At 37.5% G+C, this 7558-nt stretch overlaps 1 long non-coding RNA gene across 1 annotated transcript; it reads left to right on the forward strand.

Annotated features, from left to right (window-relative positions):
* Positions 1-2287: 2287 nt before the first annotated feature.
* LOC310923625 lies at positions 2288-5745 on the forward strand. The gene is made up of 2 exons (XR_014592661.1): positions 2288-3102; positions 3197-5745. It is a non-coding gene; the product is annotated as an uncharacterized lncRNA (long non-coding RNA).
* Positions 5746-7558: the final 1813 nt, after the last annotated feature.

Consider the following 7558-nt stretch of genomic DNA (forward strand, 5'->3'; position numbering starts at 1 on the left):
ATTGGCTGGGTCAGCTCCAGAGCAGAGCCTTCATCAGGACAGGTCAGTGCAAGCATTGAACTAGCCTGCTAGAAGCCAAGTGAGTGTGCCACAGCATAAAAACTGATGGAAATACAGTCTGTCTTTCAGAGCCTGGGCTTGTGTCACCATACAGAAACTCTTAGGGACTTACCTAAGTGCCTGCTAAATATAGAACTTGAATTCTCCATGTCAGAGAGGCAACTAGTCCCACTAAGTTGTGTAGATCTAACCTGCTGCCTTTTCTCAACACTCTTACTCTATTGTGACACTTCCCTATGGTTCTGTCATTCTGTGAAGCACTGCACTGATACCCAGGAATTGAAATTCTTCATTTGAAGCACAGTTAGCATTCCTTTGGCTAACAGGAAAACAGGCAGAGAACAGTCATGGGATCACACAGTCATCATAGCTAGGTGTAAACAAAAAAATCAGTGTGAAACTAGATTTTAAAAAACACTACTTCAGACAAAACATCCTTCAGAAAAGATTGTAGCAGATGCCTTTGAAGGTAACCTAGAAATGAAGTGACAAGTCGTTGCTCTAGTAACAATAAAAAGACTGCTTTGGAACAAGTTTGTAGAATTAATATTTCTTTGCAGTACTTGCACAGTAAAACTTCTCTTCTTCTAACCAAATTTAAAGTAAGTTTAAGACTATGTTGATCTACTCTGATTTTATAGATCTGAAAAAAAAAAATTACTGAATTTCTTATTCAGTCGTGGTTTTTAGATAATAGGAAGGGGAATGCATTTGCATTTTAAACTTTGAAACATTCTCTTGGAGGAGACATAGGCAAATATTTTGTGCTTTTTTTTTTTTTTCTTTTTACACAAAATGTCAATTTCCACATCTTCATCTCAGAGAACAGTACAAATAGAAGATATCAATAGGATTTATTTTAGGCATTTAATACAGAACTGTAAAAAAAAGACTGGAATACAGAGGCATTTTTCTTAAATTCTTTTTTTTTCATAAACACTCCTATTCTTGACATGTTAGATTCTCCAGGGGCATTTTGTTAAAAGAGGGTGTATTCACAGCAGAGGCGTGAGCTGATACTGGAATACCTGTTTGTATGTTATCCCTTCTGACAGCTCAAACCTCTTTTCTCTTGTAGGTAATTGGTGTTTTTGGTGAACCTATCAAAGGTTACGGAGAGGCAACAAGAAGAGGAAGACGACAGCATGTCAGATACCCCTTGGTGTTTGCCCCATAAAGACATCAGTTTCTGCACAGCAAAGATATTTTTGGATCACAAGTTAGTTCTAGAGTGATGAACTGTATGTAACATATCCTGTCACTTTTGATCAAACATAGAAGTTTTTTTGCAGTGCCTCTTGTGTGCCATATATCACTAAGTACAGTGTACATATAATATAAAATGCCAATTCTGAATGCCTCAGAACAAGCAATGGTCATCATGGTAAACATAGAGCTCTCCAGAAAATGGGATGAGCCTGAAAACAGTAGTGCAGAGGCCTAGGCTTGCATGAGGAGAGCAGTAATCTGACAGAAGTTTACAGTCTGAAACTATACTGAGCTGATACACAGGATGCTTTTTGGTACTTGAAGCAGCATCTCTACTGCATATTTAACAGAACGTCTATCACCTTAACCTCTCATGAGTGTGTCTTTTTATTACTTTCCTTTTAAAAGAAACAAGAAAACTATTTCTTACAAAACGTAAGTCCTCCCTGCTTTGCCTTTATTGGGTTATTTGGCAGGAATATATTCAGTGAGGTTTCATATAGGATGAGACACATAAGCCCAGACAGAGGTTGAACCATGAAATTGAGATTCCTTGTTAGGTCTGAGGAAAGTGGCTTTTAATCATTGAAGCTCTATCTCTTCACCAGACTCAGTGAAAAAATGTTTAAAGTAAAGCTGCTAAATGAAATCAACGTGCACAAACATCTTGAGCACCTGTCTGTAAATAAGTAAATGTACTATGAATCAGCTTTCCTAGTATTTAATTTCCATTATTTTGAATGACTAGTATCTTAAATAAATTTTTGAGATGAGAACTGTGTAAGATTGTAGAGTTTGCATCTGCAGTATAAGAATGACCTTAAATGTCTCAAAAATCTACAGGTTTTTTTTGTGTATGAATACCCTGAATGTAAATTTACTGCAGTAAGGCTCTTCTTTCATATTTGTTCTCTCTACCATCATGTCACTTTAAACTATATTGGAAGTTTATTTCACAGTGTGTACCTGGGCATGACTGATGGACATAAGAGATTGGTGCTAAGCAGCAGTTAATATTTTCAGTAGGAAACATAAACCAGAACTCTAATGGGGTCATTAGTTTCCCAAAGTGGTCACTTTGAAAGTGATGTGCTATTTATTTAATACTTGAGCGCAACCCAACTCCAGTCTGAATACCAGCATTTAGGTTGGAGATCTCATATCAGTGCCAAAGTTACACAATTTCAGCAGAACAAAATTATTGCCAAAGTAACTTTGCACATAGTAAACTGTTTGTTTTGATGTGGTTTAACCAACCTAATAATTAATTTGAAAAAATATGCTGTGTGTGTTTCGGTTTGATAACTTAGTTTAGGTGCCTAAAATAACTCTGGAATTCTTGGTGATGTGGGGTCCCTTTCTAGATGTCAGGCTTCAAATCTGGGGTTTTTTAGAATTAATACAAGGCATTTCCATAGTCTTCAGCACTGGATTGCTTTTCAGTTTTGAGGGGAGGACTGGGGTGAGGACATTTAAGCATTTCATCTCTTAATCCTCAGCAGCTAATTAGCTCTTCTAACTCCACTAGTCCTTAGGCACTGACAGTAAAGCTTGAGAGGAGCAGTAGAGAAGGAACCCAAGGTAGAGTAAGGACACCACTGGAATACACTTTCTTACAAAATAAGTAAGCAACTCCTCTAAGTAAGTTTAAATTTGAAGTCTTAACTAGCATATAATCTGTATTCTTGCTGGGTGGTTGGGTTTTTGTTTTCTGTTGCTGTTTTTAGTCACATTGAATACGTAAAGGACGGACTGAAACATATGCGTTTGAAGTTCTATATTGAGGGCATTGAATCAGGGAAACAGGGAACGGTCCGTGTGGAAGTCAAAGAGGTATGTACAATTGCTTGATACACCTGACAACCTGACAAGTCATGAATTTAAACTACCAAAGAGAAAAAAACACTCTGAATTTTTTTCTTTGCAGAATCTTGAAACAGGAAAATTCAAGGTTCACTATATTATTGTGGACGTTGAGACCTATCCAAGAAGAACCATTGTTATAGAAGACAACAGATAGCCAACGATCAAAGCTGCTGCCTTATCTCACATTGGATAATGATGTTGTAGCCAGGCTACACATGAATTGTGTGGTGTTGCCAATTGTGTCTCACAGCTTCAGGGCTGTGTTATGGGAAGTAGCCTCTCAGGACCTCCACTAACAGATAAGGGATTTAAAGTGAAACCAATGAAATATAGCAGAACTATCATGGAAGATATTCTTGACATAGGAAAATAATGCCTCCTAATGAACAGTCTAATGATCGATAATACTTCTGCACACCCAAAACCTGAGTTTTTCAAGGATTTAGGTTTGGATGGGGAGTTTTTTGTCTTCCTTGGCTTGGATTTCCCACTACCACTGCAATAAAGAAAGAGGTAGTTTAACTGTAGACAGAACTCTACTGTTTTCATTTTGGATACCTTTGTAGTAAAAAGGTAAAGTAAGAATGTTAGTGATGCAAAAGAGATCTAGGCATGTAAGGGTAGGAATGGTGGAGGCACACACACCCATGGCAAACAACTGAAGATAAACACTTTAATATTGGTGTCTTCTAAATAAATTACCAGCAAGCAGAACATCACTACCATCTGCTCTTTCCGGTGTTTGCCATGCTGCTCTGCATGGTTGTAGCAAGGTGGGGGTTGGCCTTTTCTCCCAGGCAACTAGTGACAGGACAAGAGGACATGGCCTCAACCTCTGTCAGGGGAGATTTGGGTTGGACATCACCTTCAAAATGTTTTGAAAACCACAATATTTAATTTAAACTTCTCTTTGCCACCTTGTCTGTATCTACATCTGATAAACACCTGTGGTGTTTATCATGGCATCTTTGATCCGTAAAATGTTCCACATTATTTTCTTTTACTGCCTGCATCACCTTGCTAGCTGAGATTTACCAGGATGCTTCTTTATATTTCATGAATGAGGGACACAGCTGTGAAGGACATAATTTCTCCTGTGTTGTGAAAAAGCTGAGAATATTCTTGATAAAATTAAGACAGAAAAAGTAGCAGAAGAAATCCACCTTTATCTGACCTTAATGTTCTTAATTTGAATGAATTACAAATACAAGGCTCAAATGCTTTCCAATCTCATTGCAGGAAGCTTTTTGTAATCTTTTTTCTAGGAACATCTCATCAGTGAAGAAAAAAAAAAAACACTTCATAGCTTTGTTTGTCAACTTTCTACTAGCTGGATACCTATCACCAGCAAGATTATTTAAGCCTCTTGAAACTTCAGGAGTGTTAAAGCTTTTTAGAAATATAGATTGTCTGCAGAAATAAAAGTCAAACATTTTTTGCTAACAGAAGTCTTATGTGAACTGATTACTTCTTTCCATATTTCTCCTGAGGCTGAAGTTCTCTTTGTGGACTTGGCTGGCACCCATGCTTACAAAGCTTTCTTAAATTCTGTTTCATACAAATGCATCTATGGAGACACTGTAATCAAAATTAGGTGAAGATTAGTTGAACAAGACATTTGGAATACTGAACATTGATCTCTTGTGCAGTATCATCTTTCCTGGTGGTAGTTTGCACTGGAGGGGAATAGCTGTGTTCACTGAGTTTAAACAATGTTTTAGAACACCGCTTTGGTAATTCCAAAGAGTGTTAGCCTCAGTTTTCCATATGGAGCTGCCCCTGCCTCACTGGATCATTGTACTACCAGAAAGTCGTGCAGAGATCCTTCTCCATGGCAGAGCTCAGTGTTCCATCCTCTCACTGGAGGCTGTTAGGCTGGGGAGACAGCAAAATAACTGAAAGATTCACCTTCAGTTGTCGGTAAACACAAGCAGTAACCATTTCACTATTTCCTTTTTAAAGCTCTCACTTCTTTTTCCCTTGGGAAAACAAAATTACAGCATCTGCCAGTTACTTTCTGAAGTAAATGTGTCATGTTATTGTTACTCAAGTATTGGGGGAAAAAATCACTGCTAGCAAGTCAGAGCCAAAGAAATTAAGTTTTCATAGAAATTAAACACATTTTTCAGAGTTCAGTTTTGATTGTTGCAGAATAAATAAAAGTAGTATTCTTAAAACCCCTCCTTTAGGAATCGGAAATATGTTACTCACCAGTGAAAGGTTGTTTTTCCAGAAACACTGTGTGGCAGACTATTCAAAATGTGTTTTAAGTAGGTGTACAACTTGGTCTTAAGTTTCCCATCTCTACATTCATTTTTGTGGATGCCAAACCCTATGTATGCTTCATAGGCAGCCAATATCCTTAGAGGTGGTTTATGGGAATAATGTTACTGTGTCATCTCTATGACCTGTGTTTGATTCTAGATCCTGTGTATACTTGCTGTATAGCAACAAAAAGAAAATCCCTCTAGGAAATGAACTGAGTGGAAACTTTAAAATATATATATTAAAAAAAATCCAAACAGCAACAACAGCAGCAAACAATAAATAAATAAATAAATAAGAAAATTAAATAAATAAATGAATTTAAAAAACCAATAACAAAAAAAACCACTCAATAAGCTTTGATAAACAGAAGCTCTTGTAAAAAAAGATGAATGTAGATTGGGAAGCAAAGGTGTTGTTGTGCATGACTGAGTTTAAAAATAACCTTGTTACCTAAATATTTCTTGCACAGAATTCAAGTTTCAGCAACTGATTTAGGCAATGGAGTCATGATCTTAGAAATGGTTGTGAATAAATGCATATCTGATACAAGAAACTTCAACAAACTCATTTAACAAGCGAAGAAACAAACAAGACAGGAATGTGAGTAAGACAATTACTGTATCACGTGCCAGATGCAGAGATAAAAAGCCAAAGAAAATGTGCTGGGAGTTTGCTTTCAGCTTTCACTTTGCTCTCAGTCTCATTCACTATCACAACAGATGCTATCCACCCTAATACTTACAGGATTATTCCACTGTGTATATTGTCAGCAACCAAACATTGCAGATTATGCCCAAAAATCATCAAGGACACATTTTGAACCCAAGCCCACTTTTATGATTCACTCCAGCTTGTAAACTGACAGAAGTCAAGCTTAAAGGTGACAGGGCTCACAACTGGTCTCTGCGTATGGGGTTGTGAAGTCTGTCTGAAGATCTGGGGTACAGTTGGCACTGGAAAAACAAAAGTTTGAAAGCAAAGCCAAAAAATTTGAAAGCAAAAAGATCTTCACCCTCTTTTTTTGAGAGGGGGGAAAAAAGGCCCTAGAGAGTCCCTAGAGAGATGTTCACTTGCTCCAAATAGGAAATAATAGAACTCCAGTAGAAATTTTCCTTAGGCATCTGGGAATGTATGTTGTTATGGTATACAGTGATTCCAAACAGTACAATAAATAATTGAACAGCAGAAGTATTTGATAGTTTTTCTTAGTAAATTCTCAGGGTTTTTTATTGTGTATGTGTTCTGTAAAATAATGTATAGGAATTCTAGAAAAATGTGAATTAATACCATCCTGTATTCAAATTCAGTCTATTTATATTTTTTAATGATATATACTTAAAAGTTGAAAATGTAGCGAAAATGTTTTGCAATTTAAAGGAAACAAAGGAAACAAAAAAGCTTTTTGGAATTTTGTTCTTCTTGGGAGAAATATGCTGTATTTGATTCCCTTCCTCTATATAGGTTATTGTAGAACATTTGTAACTCAGCTAATCAAAAATATTTATCACAAATACCCATTTCAGTAAAAGAGATCAGTGTGGAAAGCCTCTGTTTGCCTCTCAGGGTTCAGTATCAAACTACTGCATTTCGTTTTAATATCCATGTAAAAAAATTCTGTCAGTTCTGGAAAAAGCGTAGTATGGGAGGGATGCCCTCACCTGCTCCAGCCCGCAGCCACCCTGCAGCAGATCAACCTTGGCCAGCACCCAGAGCTGCTCCCCCCACAGCAGGATGGGGGTGGAAATGGGGACCAGCAGAAATGAGAAATCTTGGGGGTTGTGAGCAAGACAGGGACATCACTTGCCAGTTAAGTGTTGCAGGTGAACTAAACTTCAAAATGAGCTCAATTTATTGCCTTTTGCTGGCCAGAGCAGCAGCGTGGGCAGTGTGCCGCAGTGGTGAGCACTTAGCAGGGCTGGCAGCAGTGGTGTCTCGACTTCCAGATCACGTACAGGCGTCTGCCTCCACATCTTAAAACCTTCCCGTACTGTGCTGGGAAACCTTTTCAGGATAATCGTGTTTATCCAACCTCTATTTAATTACAATTCCCCTTTATCAGAATCACAATTATCTTCTCTAGCACGAGTTGCTGTCTTGTATTACTCCCCACAATTAACTCTATTAACCTTTTATCCAAGCACATTTTTACCCTTTA

The sequence above is a fragment of the Zosterops lateralis genome (genome assembly GCF_965231275.1).
Source record: "Zosterops lateralis genome assembly, contig: HAP1_HAP1_SCAFFOLD_148, whole genome shotgun sequence".
Taxonomy (NCBI): Eukaryota; Metazoa; Chordata; class Aves; order Passeriformes; family Zosteropidae; genus Zosterops; species Zosterops lateralis.